This window comes from Felis catus, chromosome C2, assembly GCF_018350175.1.
Source record: "Felis catus isolate Fca126 chromosome C2, F.catus_Fca126_mat1.0, whole genome shotgun sequence".
NCBI lineage: Eukaryota > Metazoa > Chordata > Mammalia > Carnivora > Felidae > Felis > Felis catus.
The window spans coordinates 6,284,043-6,301,412 of record NC_058376.1 but is presented as its reverse complement, the minus strand read 5'-3'; the positions used below and the strand labels follow the sequence as shown (position 1 = coordinate 6,301,412).

Here is a 17,370-nt window from a genome sequence, read left to right as displayed (position 1 = left end):
GTGAGACTCTATTCACTGGTAATACAAGACAAAGTTCACATCAGAGGACAACAATGACAGCAATTTGTGAATTAGTGAATTACATCTTCATTCTCTAAGAATGTTGCAAGATTTTGCCTTGAAGAAAACGACAGTGCTTGGGAAGCTTGGATGGCTGGTATGAAATGCAATACTTAGGAAACTCAGACATATTTGCGGAGATGGACACACTTGTATTTATTAGTGATGAAATCACACTTTTGAGATGAAACATATAGCATAGAATATAACAGATCAATCTACTACTTTTTTAGAGTTAATACTTGCTTTAAATTAAGAGTAATCGTGGATCCCAGGGATATAAGCTTGATCCATAATTACAAGGCTTGTCATATTTTAATTAAAAAAATGTGCTTTCCTTTCTGTGCTCCATTTGGACTATTAGAACATGAATAGGACCTCCCCGATTACAGCTACATGATGACAGAAAACAATTCAGGAAAAAATGTGATTTGCATGGAAAATCATCCCATTGTTGGAACCTTTTTGAAGACAGTCCACCCAGTGGAAAATTTACATTTGTTTAATAAAGAACTGATCATACTTTTGCAGCTACACAAAGACCAAACTTTTATAATAATGGATTTGGAAAAATCAAAACCAAGTTTGTCTAATTATTAGAAATTTAATCATTCAATGTGAAAAATCAAAACCTTACTTGGGAGTTAAACAAGACTAAAGCGGACTTCGAAGCAATGTGTTTAAAAACTAAAAATGATGGGGCGCCTGGGTGGCGCAGTCGGTTAAGCGTCCGACTTCAGCCGGGTCACGATCTCGCGGTCCGTGAGTTCGAGCCCCCCGTCCGGCTCTGGGCTGATGGCTCAGAGCCTGGAGCCTGTTTCCGATTCTGTGTCTCCCTCTCTCTCTGCCCCTCCCCCGTTCATGCTCTGTCTCTCTCTGTCCCAAAAATAAATAAAAAACGTTGAAAAAAAATTAAAAAAAAAATAAATAAAAACTAAAAATGAAATGAAATTTGATGATGCAATCCTAATTTCTCATCAGGGACGAAAGCTACCATGTAGTCCAAAGTCCTTGTAACCAAAGGCCATGACTGAAAAACTAATTAAGACCCAGACATAGTCACTTTTATTTCGGTTAGATTTGGTTCAAATTAAGTGCAACAGAAGGTTTAATAAACATAGCAGGTCTTCATTTGTAGGTCAGGAATGTTTTACTGCAGTGAATTACTCCCCAAAGCAACGTCACACATCACTGCAGGGTTCTATGCATCTAGAATGACTTCTCGGCACTTTGCTGCTAGCATCTGCTTGACATTCAGTGAAAACAAAGGTACTGTAGTTTACTTCCACTTTATTTTTAAATTCTTGGTATAGAGCCTAGGCAGTAGTATTGAACTTGATTCAGCTGAATAATCTGTGTGACCAGTAAGGCTAGATGACAAGGTCTCTCACACAGACTCTCCTACACACGCCCCACGAGGTCTGCAATCCTCCATCCAGATTCTTGTTTGATCTAAGGACCCTGGGAGACATGATGGCCCACAGGTAAATGCACACTCCCTAAGAATACAAAAGTTTCACAGGAAAGTTCTCTGAGGTACAATGAGTCCAGCTCCAAGATAGCTCAGGACAGCAACTATACTATACGTAGCTTTCACATGCCCTTGTCCGTGGTTAATATACAAAGACTAGATTCCAATATACACAAGCTTTTTTTTTTTCTTTTTTAAAGTAATCTCTGGACCCTACCTGGGGCTCAAACTCACCACCCCCGAGATCAGGAGTCACATGCGCCACTGACTGAGCCAGCCAGGCGCCCCTGTACCCAAACTTTTGATACTGTTGGTAAGCCTTTAGTCATCTGACGTGAGAATTTAAAATGGACAGAATGTGAACTCAGACACAAGGAGGCTCTGGAATCCTCTATGATGCCGCTGCAGGAAGGCACAGAATACCAGTTCTGTTTTGACAGCAGTTCAAAACAAAGGAACCCATCTCCCAGGTCTTTACGGGGGTTATTGTTTTCATTCAACACCCCCACTTCTTCTGTTTCATCAAGAAGGCAGAAGAGAAATGAGCTGCCACCAGACCCTTCCCAACAGGGATCTAACGTCACTGGCTCTACTGAGAGTTTTTGGTTTTTTTCCCGAGTCAGCTTCTGCCTCTTTCTGCATTGGCTGGACTGTCAAGCTTTCTCTCTTCTGATGAAATACATGAGGCAGTTCACCATCTCCCCACTACAGAAATCTTAGCCCAAATAATCCTCATAACATTAGTACCGTACTTCATATTTAGTGAGTGTTTTTACTTCACCCAAGCTGTGTTTGCATCATCTCATCCTGGCCACGTGAAGGGAACAGGCTCAAGCAGGTTAAGCAGTTGTCCCTGTTTTCTTGCTTCCAGGTCAGGACTTTTTTCATTAAGGATTACAACTGCAAACATCACACTGGTGGTAACATCACACATCCTAAGGCAAAGAATTGATCTTTCCAGACGCATTCTGCCATGTAACAGTGGGTAGATGCACAGGCAAAGATCCTTACTTCTGAACCTTTGCAGATGGATTAAGAAGAGACCAAGTTGCTGGTGTACAAGATCCTGAAGGACCAAAAATGCTCTGCTGTGGCCCTCATGGTCTTGCCTGTCCTTGACCCTAGGAGCTGTCCCTCCTCACCTCTTCCCTCTCATGACTTTAGCCCCTAACTTCCTCCATGCATCTTGTTAAATCCAAATCACTGCAAGAAGCCAATGGCTGGTAATCTGTGAGACAAATTTTTGACCAGTTGTTGGCTGACCTCTGCTGCTAAAGCCCTGTAAAAATTCCCTCCTCCTTGGGAATGCAAGCTGGTGCAGCCACTCTGGAAAACAGTATGGAGGTTCCTCAAAAAACTAAAAATAGAACTGCCCTATGACCCAGCAATTGCACTAGGCATTTATCCAAGCGATACCGGTGTGCTATTTAGAAAGGACACATGCACCCCCATGTTTATAGCAGCACTATCAACAATAGCCAAAGTACGGAAAGAGCCCAAATGTCCATCGATGGATGAACGGATAAAGAAGATGTGGTCTATATATACGAGGGAGTATTACTCGGCAATCAAAAAGAATGAAATCTTGCCATTTGCGACTATGTGGATGGAACGGGAGGGTATTATGCTAAGTGAAATTAGAGAAAGACAAAAATCATATGACTTCACTCATATGAGGACTTTAAGAGACAAAACAGATGAACATAAGGGAAACAAAAATAATATAAAAACAGGGAGGGAGACAAAACAGAAGAGACTCATAAATATGAAGAACAAACTGAGGGTTACTGGAGGGGTTGTGGGAGGAGGGATGGGCTAAATGGGGAAGGGGCTTAAGGAATCTACTCTTGAAATCATCGTTTCACTATATGCTAACTAATTAGGATGTAAATTTTAAAAAATAAAAAATAAAATAAAATAAAATTCCCTTCTCCTTCCTCAGAACTCTCCTTTGAGACAGGCATCCCAGTATTGTAGGATACAGGCTTAATTCAAGAGTGTTTTTCATTTACAGTCACAAACTGTCCAATGCTACAAGAGTGGGAGTGTGACAGTCGAAGGTGGTGGACAACTTGAAGGCAGGCTGACGTGGGCTTGAACCTAAGTCTGTCAGTTAGTGAAGTGATATTGGCCATCTATAAGACATGAATAACAACACCGATTCCATAGGGTTATCACAGGGAGAAATGAGATAGTGTTTGTAAATATCTATCACGGCACCTGTCCCATAGCACGCCATCAGCAAATACTAGTTGCCTCTTGGAAGAGTAATTCTTGAACACACACCAGGACTCTCGAGGGCCCTGCTCGTGTCTTTATGTGAGAGATGCAACCAAGAGTCAGTCTGTTTCCACATCAACTATTTACTGGGAACGATTGCTTGACAAATGGCATTTGACTGAAAACTCTCTGAAGACAGAGACTGTGTCTTGTTTCTGTTGTAACTTCAGGCCACCCACTGCTGCCTCACAACCAAAATTTGTAACCACTTGAATACGGACCACCACCATCACCCCCCTACACTGTATGCCAAGCGCAGAGGCAGCAGCTTCCATATGGCGGCTGACTTCATCATGCACAGCCCTGTGCAATAGGGATCAGTCATCGTATTTTACTGTTGAGCAAACTAAGTAAGGCTCAGAAACGTCAAGTAACCCGTCTGAGGTCACAAAGCCAGTGAGGGGGAGAACTCAGTTTTTAGGCCAGGTCTGTCCGCTGAGTTTTTTTCACCGTACCATACTACTTGACCCCAAATGGACATAATTTGACCCAACTTAATTGTCACTGCAACTGTAAACTGTTAAAGTATGTCAAGACCTGTGAGAAACCTCTGAGGATCACTCACTCTTCAGCTTTTCACGTTTTACCTCTAGTCTAGAGTCCAAAATCTGAGACTATATTGAAACCAATCACGTATCCCTTAACCTTTTAGATTAATCAGTACAACTCACTCAGAATCCGACATGACGGGAACAGGGAGAGATACAGATAAGGAAGTTAGGGTGAAGGAGTGGTTTTTTTTCCATTCCTAGATTAGAACATTGAGGTTTGGTGATGTGCTTGTACTCCAGGTACAACTTTTTTAAGTTTATTTTTATTTTGTGAAAGAAATAGAGAGCAGGTGGGGGAGGGCCAGAGAGGAAAAGAGAGAATCCCAAGGCTCTGAGCTCTCAGCACAGAGTCCAATGCTGGGCTTGAACTCACACATGCGAGATCATGACCTGAGCCGAAGTCAAGAGTTGGATGCTCAGGTGCCCCATACACGTACAATTTTTTTAAAGAAATATTCCCAGGGCTTCTGGGTGGTTCAGTTGGTTGAGTATCTGACCTTGGCTCAGGTCATGATATCATGGTTCGCGGGTTCAAGCCCCATGTCGGGCTCTGTGCTGACAGCTCAGAGCCTGGAGCCTGCTTCCGATTCTGTGTCTCTGTCTCTCTCTGCCCCTTCCTTACCCACACTCTGTCTGTCTGTCTCTCTCTCAAAAATAAGTAAACGTTAAAAAAAATTGAAGAAAAATAGGGGCGCCTGGTTGGCTCAGTTGATTAAGCGTCCAGCTTCAGCTTAGGTCATGATCTCATGGTTCATTAGTTTGAGCCTCACATCAGGCTCTGTGCTGACAGCTCAGAGCCTGGAGCCTGCTTTGGATTCCGTGTCTCCTGTCTCTGCCTCTCCCTTTCTCACATTCTGTCTCTCTCTCTCTCTCAAAAAGAAATAAACATTAAAAAAAATTTTTTTTATTAAAAAAATAAAGTAGTTCCTCTGAATCACATGCTTACATAGGGCTAAAACGAGTTGATTGCCCCATGTCTGATACAGCAGAGAACTAGCCATCCTGGTCTCTTTGTTTAATAAACATTGATGTAACAGGAAAAAAAAAGGACAAAATTCTAATTGAAATCCATTGGAGCCAAATAAGCCTTAATATCTATAAACAGCCTCGCTCTTAAAATAATTCTATGATTAAAATGTACTCTAATAGAAGGCTTTATAGGTTTAGCTATGGAAAAGAAGGTGGATTTGAAGTCATTATTGCTCTCCCCATATAGATTTGCAAGAGCCATAAGCCTCTGTTTTTGGCTGAATTGTCCAATGTATACAATCTCCTGTGGGTCTCTATTTTGCAAGGTCCCTATAGCTAGGAGGCAGTAACTATAGCTCCTTTAAAATGCTTGAGAAAATCGCATACAATTAAAAACATCCCAGTGAGAAGATGAAGATGCCATATTAGCAAAGTTGTCCGTAATCTTTCCTGCTCAATAATTCACCGAATACAATCAGTATCATTTCCACAGGATGGGCCAAAATGCAGTCTTATATAGAAAGTATTTTTGTGAGTGTGTGGGATGGGTGGGTAGAAAACTCATCATTGTCACCAATTATCTAGTGGATGTACTGTCAGCTTGTTTTCAATAAATTTCTATACAACATGGTATGAGACACAGTTATTTTACTCTTGATCACTATTATAATCTAATCTATTTCACTGAAAACATAAGCAACTTCGGATTAATTACTGGGTTCACTGATCACTCTCATAATTAAATAAGCACAAATATCTAAGAATTACAAGCTGTAATTTCAATCCATATCCTTAAGATGTTAATTTTTTTTTGTAATTTACTAAACTTAAGAGTTGTCATAAATGTTTTACACAGTGCTATATTCTTTTGAAACAATACATTTACAACCTGGTACAGCCAGGAGATGAGCTGGCTGTCCCAGTGATTTCCTACAACTCATGAATGTCAGTTGTTTATTAATATCAGCTTTTAGGTAAACTTGATGTGCTTCTTTCTGCTGTAACAAATAGAAAGGCAATTGTTCTTAATGTTAATAGCAGTCTTCGACAAAAAAACGGTCATAAGAGACACAGGGGACCAGAGGGTTTCCTATGAAGCAGTTCAGTAACGATGGTACCAACTTAATAAACTTAAATGAGTTTATTAGGTGAGTCACCAACATTTCAATCATCATTTTTAATGCATCCAGTAGGTCAACTTATTTGGCTTACTAAGAGTATATATAAGGAAACAAATTCTTAAGCAACTGAGATGCAACTGGTTTTTTTCAATCTTTTATTGAGTACATAGAAATACAGTATGAAATGACATATGATAAACTGCACATATTTAAAGCATACAATTTGATAATGCTAGACATGTGTATATACTCGTGAGACTACCACCATGATCAGTAGAGCCTACCTACAAAGTTTCCTTCAATCCCTGTGAGGTTTCTTTCTCCCATCCCTCCCTGCTCCTCCCTTTCCCCCACATGACCACTGACTGTTTTGTCACTCTAGGTTTGCATCTTCTACAGCTTTCTATAAATGGAGTCATACAGTATGCACTTTTGTTTGGCTTGGCTTCTTCGCTCAGCATAATGATTTTGAGATTCATCCAAGTTACTGTGTATATCGGCAGTTCATCCCCCCCCCAATCTCATCCGCGGTTAGTATCCAATTGTGTGACCACACCACAATTTGTTTATTCGTTCACCTGCTGATGGACTTTTCAGCTATCTTCACTGTTGGGCCATTACAAATAAAACAGCTATGGGCATTCATACCCAGGTCCTATGTATGGACATAGGATTTCTTTTTTTGGCGGGTAAATACCTAGGGGTGGGTTGGCTGGACTGTATGGTGAGTGCATGTTTAACTTCTTAAGAAGCTGCCAGACTGTTCTCCACAGTAGCTGCACCATTTGGCGTTCCGGCCAGCGGTGCATGAGCTCCCGCTGCTCCACATTCCTGCTAACACTTGATATGGTTACTCTTTTTAGTTTTATTTAGAAAAAAATAATAAATAAAATAAAAACCTAATAGGTCTGTTTAGGGATACCCTATATGGCTTTAGTTTGCATTTCCCAAATGACGGATAATATTGAACATCTTTTCACGCGCCCATTTGCCATCCTTGGGTCTTCTTTTTTGGGGGGATGGGGCGATGAAGTATCTGTTCAAATCTTCTGTCCATTTGTAAATTGGATTGTTGGTTTTCTTATGGCTGTGTTTTCAGAGCTTTTATACTCTGGACATAAGTCTGTTACTGGATACATGTTTGTAAATATTTTCTCCCAGCCTGTGGCTTGTGTTTTCATTCCCCTAAAAGTGTCTGCAGATGTTTTTAATTTTGATGAAGCCCAAATTACCAATTTGTTCTTTTACTGATTCTTCTGGTATTGCATCTAACACATTTTTACGTAGCCCGAGGCCACAAAGATTTTCTCCCAGAAATTTTATAATTTTGTTTTACTTTGATCCATTTTGAATTAATTATCATGGGTCAGAAATTGACCAGAGTTTTTTTTTTGTTTTTTGTTTTTTTTTAAATAAGGATATTTAGGGGCTCAGTCGGTGAAGTGTCTGACTTCGGCTCAGGTCATGATCTCGCAATCCATGAGTTCAAGCCCCGTGTCGGGTTCTGTGCTGACAGCTCAGAGCCTGGAGCTTGCTGTGGATTCTGTGTCTCCCTCTCTCTGCCCCTCCCCTGCTCGCACTTCGTCTCTCTCTCTCAAAAATAAATAAATGTTAAAAAATAAATAAATAAATAAGATAAAATAAAATAAGGACATCAATTGTTCCAGCACCATTTCTTGAAAAGACCAACACTTTTTGCACTGAATTGCCTTTGTACCTTTATAACTGAGATGCCGTGTGTGAGTCTATTTCTGAGCTCTCTTGGCTCTGCTCACCTAGTTCTCTATCTTTACATTGACACTTTACACACCTTTCTTGTTACTGCAGCTCTATAATTAATCTTTTTAAAAATTATTATTTTTTTTAATGTTTACTTTTGAGAGCGAGACAGAGTGCGAGTGGGGAGGGACAGAGAGGGAGACACAGAAGCCGAAGCAGGCTCCAGGCTATGAGCTGTCAGTACTGAGCCTGATGCGGGGCTCAAACTCATGAACCATGAGATCATGACCTGAGCCGAAGTCAGATGCTTCACCGACTGAGCCACCCAGGCACTCCTATAATTAATCTTAAAATGGGATAGCATTAGTTCTCCAACTCTCTTCTTTCTTTTCAAAGTTGTTTGGCCATTTTATTTAGGTTCTCTGAGTTTCCATGGGAATGTTAGAATCAGCTTGTCAGTTCCCTCAGAAAAACCTCATGGAATTGTCATTGTGATTGTGAGTCTACAGATAAATTCATGGAGAACTGACACCCTGACAAAAACAGCTTTGGTTTGTTAGGCCATCTTCTGTAGTTTGTAGTGCATAGATCTCTTACATATTTTTTTCAGATTTATCCCTAACGATTTCATATTTTTGATCACTGCTATTATACAGGTGTTGTTAAGTAGTATTATCTTTTAATGTCAATTTCCAATTGTTTGCTGCTAGTATATAGAAAAACAATTGATGTTCGTGTATTGATGTCGTATCCTGTAAACTTGATCATTGGTTCTGGTAGCTGTTTTATAGATTTCATCACAGATGATGATGTCATCTGTAAATAAAGAGGGTTGAATTCTCCTTTTCTAATATGGACCCTTTCATTTCTTTTTCTTGCTGGACTGGTTGGCAGAATCTCCAGTACAATGCTGGACAGAAGCGTTGCTAAGAGTTGACGTCCTTGTCTTGCCTTGGAGCTGAGAAGGAGACTGTCCAGTCTTTCACCATTAAGTGTGATGTTAGTTGTAGGTTTTTCCTTTATTAGACTGAGGAAGTTCCCTTCCATTCATTATTTATCTAGGGAAGTAAGGCAAATCTTGAGGGAAAAGTGGGAAGAGAGAGGTTATCAAGAGAGAGGGGGAATAAATAAGGGAGAAGCAGAGAAAGTTAGGATATGAGGGAAGTCCATTTGGGGCTCCTGCTGAAAGTCTAGGGAATATCCACCAGGGAAACCCTTTCGCCTCCCAGCTCAGGAAGTGGACATCTGCCTCATACAGTACAAGCAGGCACTACACGCTAGAACACAGAAACAATGCTTTAATTTCCCAAACCAGTTCTATTCCTGAATCTTTCTGTAAGAACCACTTTGGGCTCCCTTAGATTCTGTCTGTACTATACTGGTTTTAGGAAAGGGTAGTCAGGCACTATCTGGAAGACTAGGAGGCTTCTTTGCTGGTTGTCAAGGGGCAGAGGCCGCATCCCTTCTGTCGTCTACTGAATGGTAACAATCACCTAACTGTAGACCTTCAGTCAGCTGGGGAAACCACCAGGTGATTCCTCTACATTGTCACTTTTCCTTCCCTAGAGAGCCCTGGAGCATGCCAGTGCCTCCTGTGATGAAGAAGGGAGTCCTCATCTACCTTTCTGAGGCTGTCTTTGGAATGTGCTCAGTGTGAGTGGTAGCTTCTCAGATGGCTCCCACAGACTCCCACTTCCTGGGACTCGTGTCCTTGTGTGATCCCCTTCCCTACGGTGTGACTCAGATGTCACTTTCAAGATGAGATTAACTAAAAGGCTTTGATTTCTGTCATCACCTTCTCTTTTTCTCTCACTTGCTCACATTGATGGAAGCCAACTGCTATGTTGTAAGCAGACCCATGGAGAAGTACACATGACAAGAAACTAAGGCCTCAGGCCAACGGCCAGGGAGGAACTGAGACCCTCAGTTGAACAGGCTGTGAAAAACAGAATCCTACCACCAACTGCTGGAGTGAGTTTGGAAGCCTGGAACTACCCCCAGGTGAGTCTGGGGATTACTACGGCCCAAACTGACGTGTTGACTACAGCCTTAAGAGACATCCTGAGCCAAGGAACCCAGCTATGCCCAGATTCCTGACCCAGAGAATAATAAATATTTGTCGTTGTTTTTCCATCCAGTAAGTGTTCATTTGAAATTGGAGACAGACTTATAATAGACAGAAAACTTCTGTGTCAATCTACTTTAGGAGGTTACAAAATCAACAGTGATCTTGTAGAACATGGGAGAATAGGATTTAATGCTAAATATCTTATTTAGGTGAACAGATGCTTTCTAGAATGTTTACTTGATTCTGAAAAAAATCTATATAATGCCATATTTTCTCTATCTCTAATCCATTAATTTTAATCAAATCATGATCTCAAAATAATTTTTTGGAGTGCTGGCCAACCACACTATTGTTTTAACCTGTTAAGTTTTTTGGGTCATTTGTTACACAGGCATAGATAATTAATACACTCAGACATGTCTTCTCAGGATGGTTCAGTTACCAGAAGAATTACTTGAGCTTAACATAAATTACACCCACTAAGGACACAGAACATTCTTAGAATTTTGGAAGTCTCAGGACCCCAGAACTGTTCTATAATTTCTATCTGTAGGACCCAAATTTGGGCCTATTTGGGTTCACCTGTGGTAATTCCATTCTTTTTCATGAAACGGAGTCTGAGAAGTCTCATCAACAATGTCAAATGAACTGTATTTTTGGATATTACTAGTCGGCAACGAGATGTGCCATGAATGCATATATCAAGCAGCTCCCTGGAATATTCAGTCTGTTAAATACCAGTTTTCTCACTGATCTGTTAAAGATGGATGGATTGGTGACTAGTATCAGGTCCATAAATACCCTTTTAAGTTGATGAAACTGTTTCTGTGTGTCTTTGTATTAATATAACTGGTCTTACCTCATTGTTGTTAATTAAAAAATGTATGTAGGCTCCACACATGGATTTCTGATTATGTGGTGCATTACTGAAAAACCAGTCTTAGGCCAACCATCTAATGTTCTTCTGAGTTTATTGACCAATTAATTAATGAAAATGTCCAATCAAAGAACATTTACTTAGTGTCTACTAGGCACTGGGGTTATGAAGAAAGCAAACTTCTGCCTTCAAGGATTTAAAAATAAGCCGTTAGTAATTATGTTATTATTCTTACTATAGAGCGAGCTTACTAATTTTTGATATACTGAGTTTATGGTGGTGTAGAGTTCAGATTTTGGCAAGATTTATATTTTGAACACTAGTGTTTACAGTATAAAAGTTCCTGTTTGGGGCACCTGGGTGGCTCAGTCATTTAAGGGTCCAACTTTGGCTCAGGTCATGATCTCACACTTTGTGGGTTCGAGCCCCACATCAGGCTCTGTGCTGACAGCTCAGGGCCTGGATCCTGCGACAGATTCTGTGTCTCCCTGTCTCTCTGCCCCTCTCAAAAATAAATAAACATTAAGAAAAGTTCCTGTTTTATTGCTCTTGAAGCATAATTGCACATGTTTCTATCATGACAGGGTTGATAGTAGTTTCTTTGCTGTTATGACTCAGGAACAAAACTTACAATCAAAAACACGGCTTGAATGGAGAGAATGTAACCCAACTGATGCTATGCTTTCCTGGAATGCGCCACGTAAAGGCATGGCTGCCCAGAACAACAATAAATTTGTATATCATGTTCTTTTAATTACAGAATTGGAAATAAAAATGTTCAAGATCAAGATGCGCATTTGAATCATTTGAAAACTACATTTTTTTGTGGGTAGTTGTCTTCAATTCTGCTTTTGCGACAAAGCAGACAAAAAAATATGCCAAAATGTTTTAAAATGAATTAACGCATACCTGCTGTCCTTCATCAAACGTTCCTAAGATGTATGACGATTAACTATACATTCTGAGTGGACGGTCCTTCACACCACAGTATTTAGGAGGTCTCCAGGGTAGTAGTTTTTGACATGTTTTGGTCTCTTTTTAAGGAAAGAATATACTTCAAAAAACCTAGAATAACATTACAAAAGGAAAAGGTCAAGATGTCACAAGTGAACATTTATATGAGAAGAATCAGTTACAAGTTTTGCATCAGTATTGATTAATTTATATCTACTCCTTTGTATATGGTTTGCTGTCTACTCCACACACTAAGGCTTCTTATCAAAGTGAATCAGCTCTTCGCAGTTGATCAGGAAATGGGATTCGAAGGAGCCACAACAGAGCAGCGCCTCTGAAAATGTTGTGGGTAGAACAAAAGGTTGTGTGGCTCAACCTGCCTGTTCTTCCTCTCCAGTGCAAAGTTGAACATGAGTAACCAAAGTTTTTGGGTTACCTGTTACTTATCTGCAAACAACAAAAATAAGGAAAGGAAGACTCTCCTGGTACTACTGGTGGGCACTGGATCTTAATTTAGAAGCACTGATATTCCAGACATGGTATTATATATCGCAACTTGCTCTTCAACCGTCCCACAAATTACTACATTCTTGGCTATTACTACAACCAGAAAATCCCAATTCTTTTTTTTAATTTTTTTTTTAATGTTTATTTATTTTTGAGACATAGAGAGAGACAGAGCATGAATGCGGGAGGGTCAGAGAGAGAAGGAGACACAGAATCTGAAACAGGCTCCAGGCTCTGAGCGGTCAGCACAGAGCCTGACGTGGGGCTCGAACTCACGGACCGAGAGATCATGACCTGAGCTGAAGTCGGCCGTATAACCGACTGAGCCACCCAGGCGCCCCCAGAAAATCCCAATTCTTAAAGTAAATATTCTGTAGGAAGCTGTAACGCATTCAGGATAATGATTTAGTTTTCAAAGGTTACAACTAGGTTTCCCACCCCAAATTATCCTGTGGGGAGGTAACTGTATTCTTAACCAGTCCTGCTTTATGGAAAACAATAGCTGACGTTCAAGTTTTCCCTCTTTTCTGATCCATTCTCAATGCTTGCTACTTCCTTTCCCACTTTACTTTTCCCTGTAGCAGCAATCATTATCTGACACAATCTGTATTATTCTCCTTTAGCTTATCCGTTGCCTGACTTCCCCACTGACACGTGCTTCTTGATTACAGTATGTTGACTGTTGTGTCTACTGCTGCAGCCCCAGTGCCCAGAAGAGTTCCCAGGGAAACATAAGTGTTCAATAAATATTCAGTAAATTAATGGTGAGAGTGCTTCTTTCTTAGCTCCCTCAATTCCTGTCTCCATGCCCATTACTCCTGACAAGTTTGCACTGCTGCTGACTCAACTTAAAATGCCCTAAGTGCCCTTTAAATGAACACTTTTCCAATATGGTAAACAAATAGATGTCTCAAACTCAAAAGCCAGCCTCATGCTTACTAGTGAAACATGAACGTACCCTCCCGCAAGGACTAAGATAAGGATGCCCACTATCACTTCTGTGAATGAATACTGTCTTGGAGGCAGCAGGCAATGAAATTAGATGTGAGAAATAAGAGGAATAAACATTAGGAAAGAAAAGCCCAATTATATACTGTGCAAATTATTATCATGTGCAGACGACATGACTGTATACTTAGAAAACTCTAAAAACACTCTAAAGAATATTAATAAAACTGTAGTTAAATGGATATAAAAATCAATCTTTTCTATATGCAAATTAAGATGACTTAGAAAATAGATGAGGGACACCCGCATGGCTCAGGCGGTTAAGCGTCCGACTCGGGCTCAGGTCATGATCTCGCGGTCCGTGAGTTTGAGCCCCGCATCGGGCTCTGTGCTGACAGCTTGGAGCCTGGAGCCTGCTTCAGATCCTGTATCTCCCTCTCTCACTGCCCCTCCCCCACTTTCACTCTGTCTCTCTCTCTCTCCCAAAAATAAACATTAAAAAAAAAAAAAAAAAAAAAAGAATTAGCACTGATTCAGAAGAGAGGGTGTTTGCTCTAAAGAAAAGGCATCTGAATGACAGTAGCAGGCCTTCCAGTACAGCTGGCTGCTTGATGTCAACTGTCTAAGGTCTAAAGTTAGCTCACTGTTCTCAATAACTTCTAAGATCCAGTCCAGCGTGAAAAATCTGTAAATTAAACATATCTACATATATCAGAAATTTCAAGCCTTGATAATGTGAAAATGTGTCATGTTCAGCGTTCGGCTGGTTATAGACAAGCGATGTAGGTTCTGGTCATTTTACAACTTGATATTATTTATTTTTTGACAAAAACTCACTCCCAGACCGAGTGTCCCCAAGAAGTGCCTTTGGGATGAAAAAGGAGAAACCGGGCCTCTCTGCTCCCACCAAGTGGTGGCTAATGCAGTTCACCGCCTGACGCTAAGAAACCAAATGTGAGTTTAGGGCTACATTTCTAGAAGTGTGCATTTGCAGCTCCCCCTCCTGGCCACGGCCACATTTCCTTCTAATTTTCAGTGTTGACCTGGTAATTTTTTCCTAGAATTTTCCTTCTATTTTAATAAATCGTACTAAAATACCCTGCACTTGATATATCTCACACATTAAAATGTTCATTTCATTCATTCTTTCAACACAGACTTGGGCGCTTTCTGTGCACCAGGAACTGCATGAGGTGTGGGGGATGTAATGAACGCAAACAGAGATGTTTCTCTTTTCATTGGGGTTTTCATGCTGGCAATAATCACAATAGTGACTGTTGTAAATGTTTTAGAGGAAAGAGACACAACTCTCTGAAGCTACATGACAGAGAAACCTGACCTGGACAGTGACCATGGAGGTTCTAGAGAAGGACCATCTGAGCTAAGACAGGCCGGTGGGGGCTACCCACGCAAAAAGGAATGGAGGGTAGGAGGGAAGTACACTGGATAGAGAGAGTAGACACTTTCAAGGCCTGGTGGGCGGACGAGGCCCATTGGCTGGGTCCCAGTGGTCCCAGAGCCTCCCGAGGTCGGTGGGGGTGAGCCGCTGCAGGCTCACAGGAGGGCAGGTGTATGATTTGGGTCACTAATCCAAGAGCAATGAGAAGCTAGCAGGGAGCAAAAGCGGGAGGCTGGGGAAGAATGCCATCATTTGCTCTGCTTTCTGACGGTCACTCCTGCTGCAGTGTGGAGTGCAGAAGAGACAGAAGCCAGAGGAGAGGATTCCGGAAGGCTGGAGAAAGAAGGTGGCAGCTTGGGCTAAGGTGCCAATGGCGACTGAGAAGTGAAAGATGCACGGGAGACAATGTCACCAGGGCTTGGTGACCTGCCGGATGCTGGGGAGCGAGAAGGCCAAGGAGGAATCCTTGCTGCCAATGCGAGAGGCCCCAGCTGGGAGGGGTGGTGGGAGACTGGTCTTGGGCACGTGGAGCTGGTGTCGGAGACGTATTAAGAGGAAAGGCCATTCCGCTCGCCGGACATATGGGTCAGCTCAGAGGGCCCAGCTGGAGGGATGAAGTTGGGAGTCCACACGGATGGGGATTCACGTAGATGGTGTGCGTAGATTTGTGCCCAATCTCGGATTATGGGGGGCACGGGAGAGAACGCGACGAGAACAGACTGAGCTCTGAGGAACTGCAAGACCAAGGAGCCCCTGAGAGGAGGGCGAGCCAGCACGGTAGTGGGAGAAGTGGAGGAGGGGGGTGGTGGTGGTGTTTGGGGCGAAGAAGCCAAGGGAAGACAGTGCTTCAAGAACCGGGAGTAACTGTCAAATGTGAATGCTGCCGGAGGCCGAGCAAGAAGAGGCCTGGCAATGTGGGATCAGTGGCTTTTGTTCTGGTACGTGGAGATGAGGGCGGAGGGCAGACTAGAGCGGGCTAAGGAATGAGACGCAAGGCATGGATACACGGAAGGTGGCAATTCTTTAAACAAGTTTGCCTGTCGAAGGGAAGGAGACCTTGGGCAATAGCTGAAAACGAAAGGGAACGGGGGTCAAGGGAGATTTTTTTTCTCTCTTCCGGGATGGGAGACTGGAGCATGTTTAAAAGCCAAGGGCAAGAGCCAGTTGAGACACAACAGGTGACAGCTGATAGTGAGAGTGTAGGTTTCGGACAAGCAGGTGAGGGTGGGATCCAGGGCACAGGGAGGGTGGCCGGGGATAGGACGGACGATGTGCACATAGATGTAGGTAAGGCTTGCAGTTGTGGTGGCTGGAGCTTGAGGAGATTCCCGTCAGACAAGAAGTGACGGCATGAGGGGGAGGTGTGAGGTCAAAGTTGAGGTTTCCGATCAGCAATATCCTGTGGACCCTCCACGAGTAGCAGCAACCCTGCCCTGCTACTTTGGCCAACTGGAGCTTCCCTTGGTGGAAAAAGAAAAAGTGGGGCCTGGGGGTTTACGACTGCCAGGGTACAGGTGCGTGGGGGCCAGGAGCTCCCCGAGGGCAAGGACCTGTCCTATCAATCGCTGCATCACTCTGTGCCTGATGGACTGGAGTACCAGTGCCCAGGCACTTACTACCAACATGACCAGCACCGGGATGATCATTGATCTCCATTTCAATTTGCCTCTTTTGGTGCTTCTCTAAAAAACCAAAGATGAAAGAGAAGGGAATAAACAGAGCCTAAATTCCTACATGGCTTCTTTTTCTCAAAAAGGAAGCTCTGGATTTTTTTTTTTTTTTTTACTCTTCTGTACAGCCAGTTTTAAAGTTCTCGTCAAAGTTCAATCCAGGGACACACTCAGGTACCCAAGAAAGCTGAGGGGCATCTTTCGATTTTTAGCTTAATAGTAAGGTGTTTATGTAGCTTTGGCTACCTGGTTTAAAAGCCGAAATCTTCAAAATACGTATTAAAAATTATTTTCATCTATGGAAACTATGAAATTCCTATCTTTAAAAGAAAGCCTTATTCACTTGAAACAACAGAAAAAAGGTAAGACTGTCTACATGCAAGGGAGGGAGGGCGCACATAAGCACAGAGACCAATTAAGAGGCTACTGAAATAATCCAGGCACCAGAGGATGGTGGCCTGGACCTGGGTTATGATACTGGGGGTTTGAAGAAAAGACAGGATTGTGTCACCTATTCAGAGTACGTTATGAAGGATGTGTTGACAGACTGAATGTAGGAAGGAGAAAGACGTTACTGGTTTCCAGTAATGGGGTGGGTAAAAGTGTGGGAAGACCAGGTGTGAGGGACTGTCAGGGGGTGCCTTAGACATCCAAGTACAGAGGCAGGCAGGCAGGCAGTTGAGTACACGGGTCTCAAGTTCAGTGTTAGGTCAGGGCTGGAGATAGATACTTTTGGGGCTCATTGGCATTTAGATAGGATTTGAGCCTGACACTGG

At 42.2% G+C, this 17,370-nt stretch overlaps 1 protein-coding gene across 7 annotated transcripts in view; it reads right to left on the bottom strand.

The window, feature by feature from the left end:
- The window catches only part of LCA5L (lebercilin LCA5 like), a 48,023-nt gene that overhangs the window by 29,725 nt on the left and 928 nt on the right, over positions 1 to 17,370 (bottom strand). For all 7 annotated transcript variants that reach the window (XM_019839369.3, XM_045036598.1, XM_023238723.2 and 4 more), the window contains exon 2: positions 12,026 to 12,181. The gene's annotated coding sequence lies outside the window, so the exon portion shown is untranslated. The remainder of the gene's footprint in view (positions 1 to 12,025; positions 12,182 to 17,370) is intronic.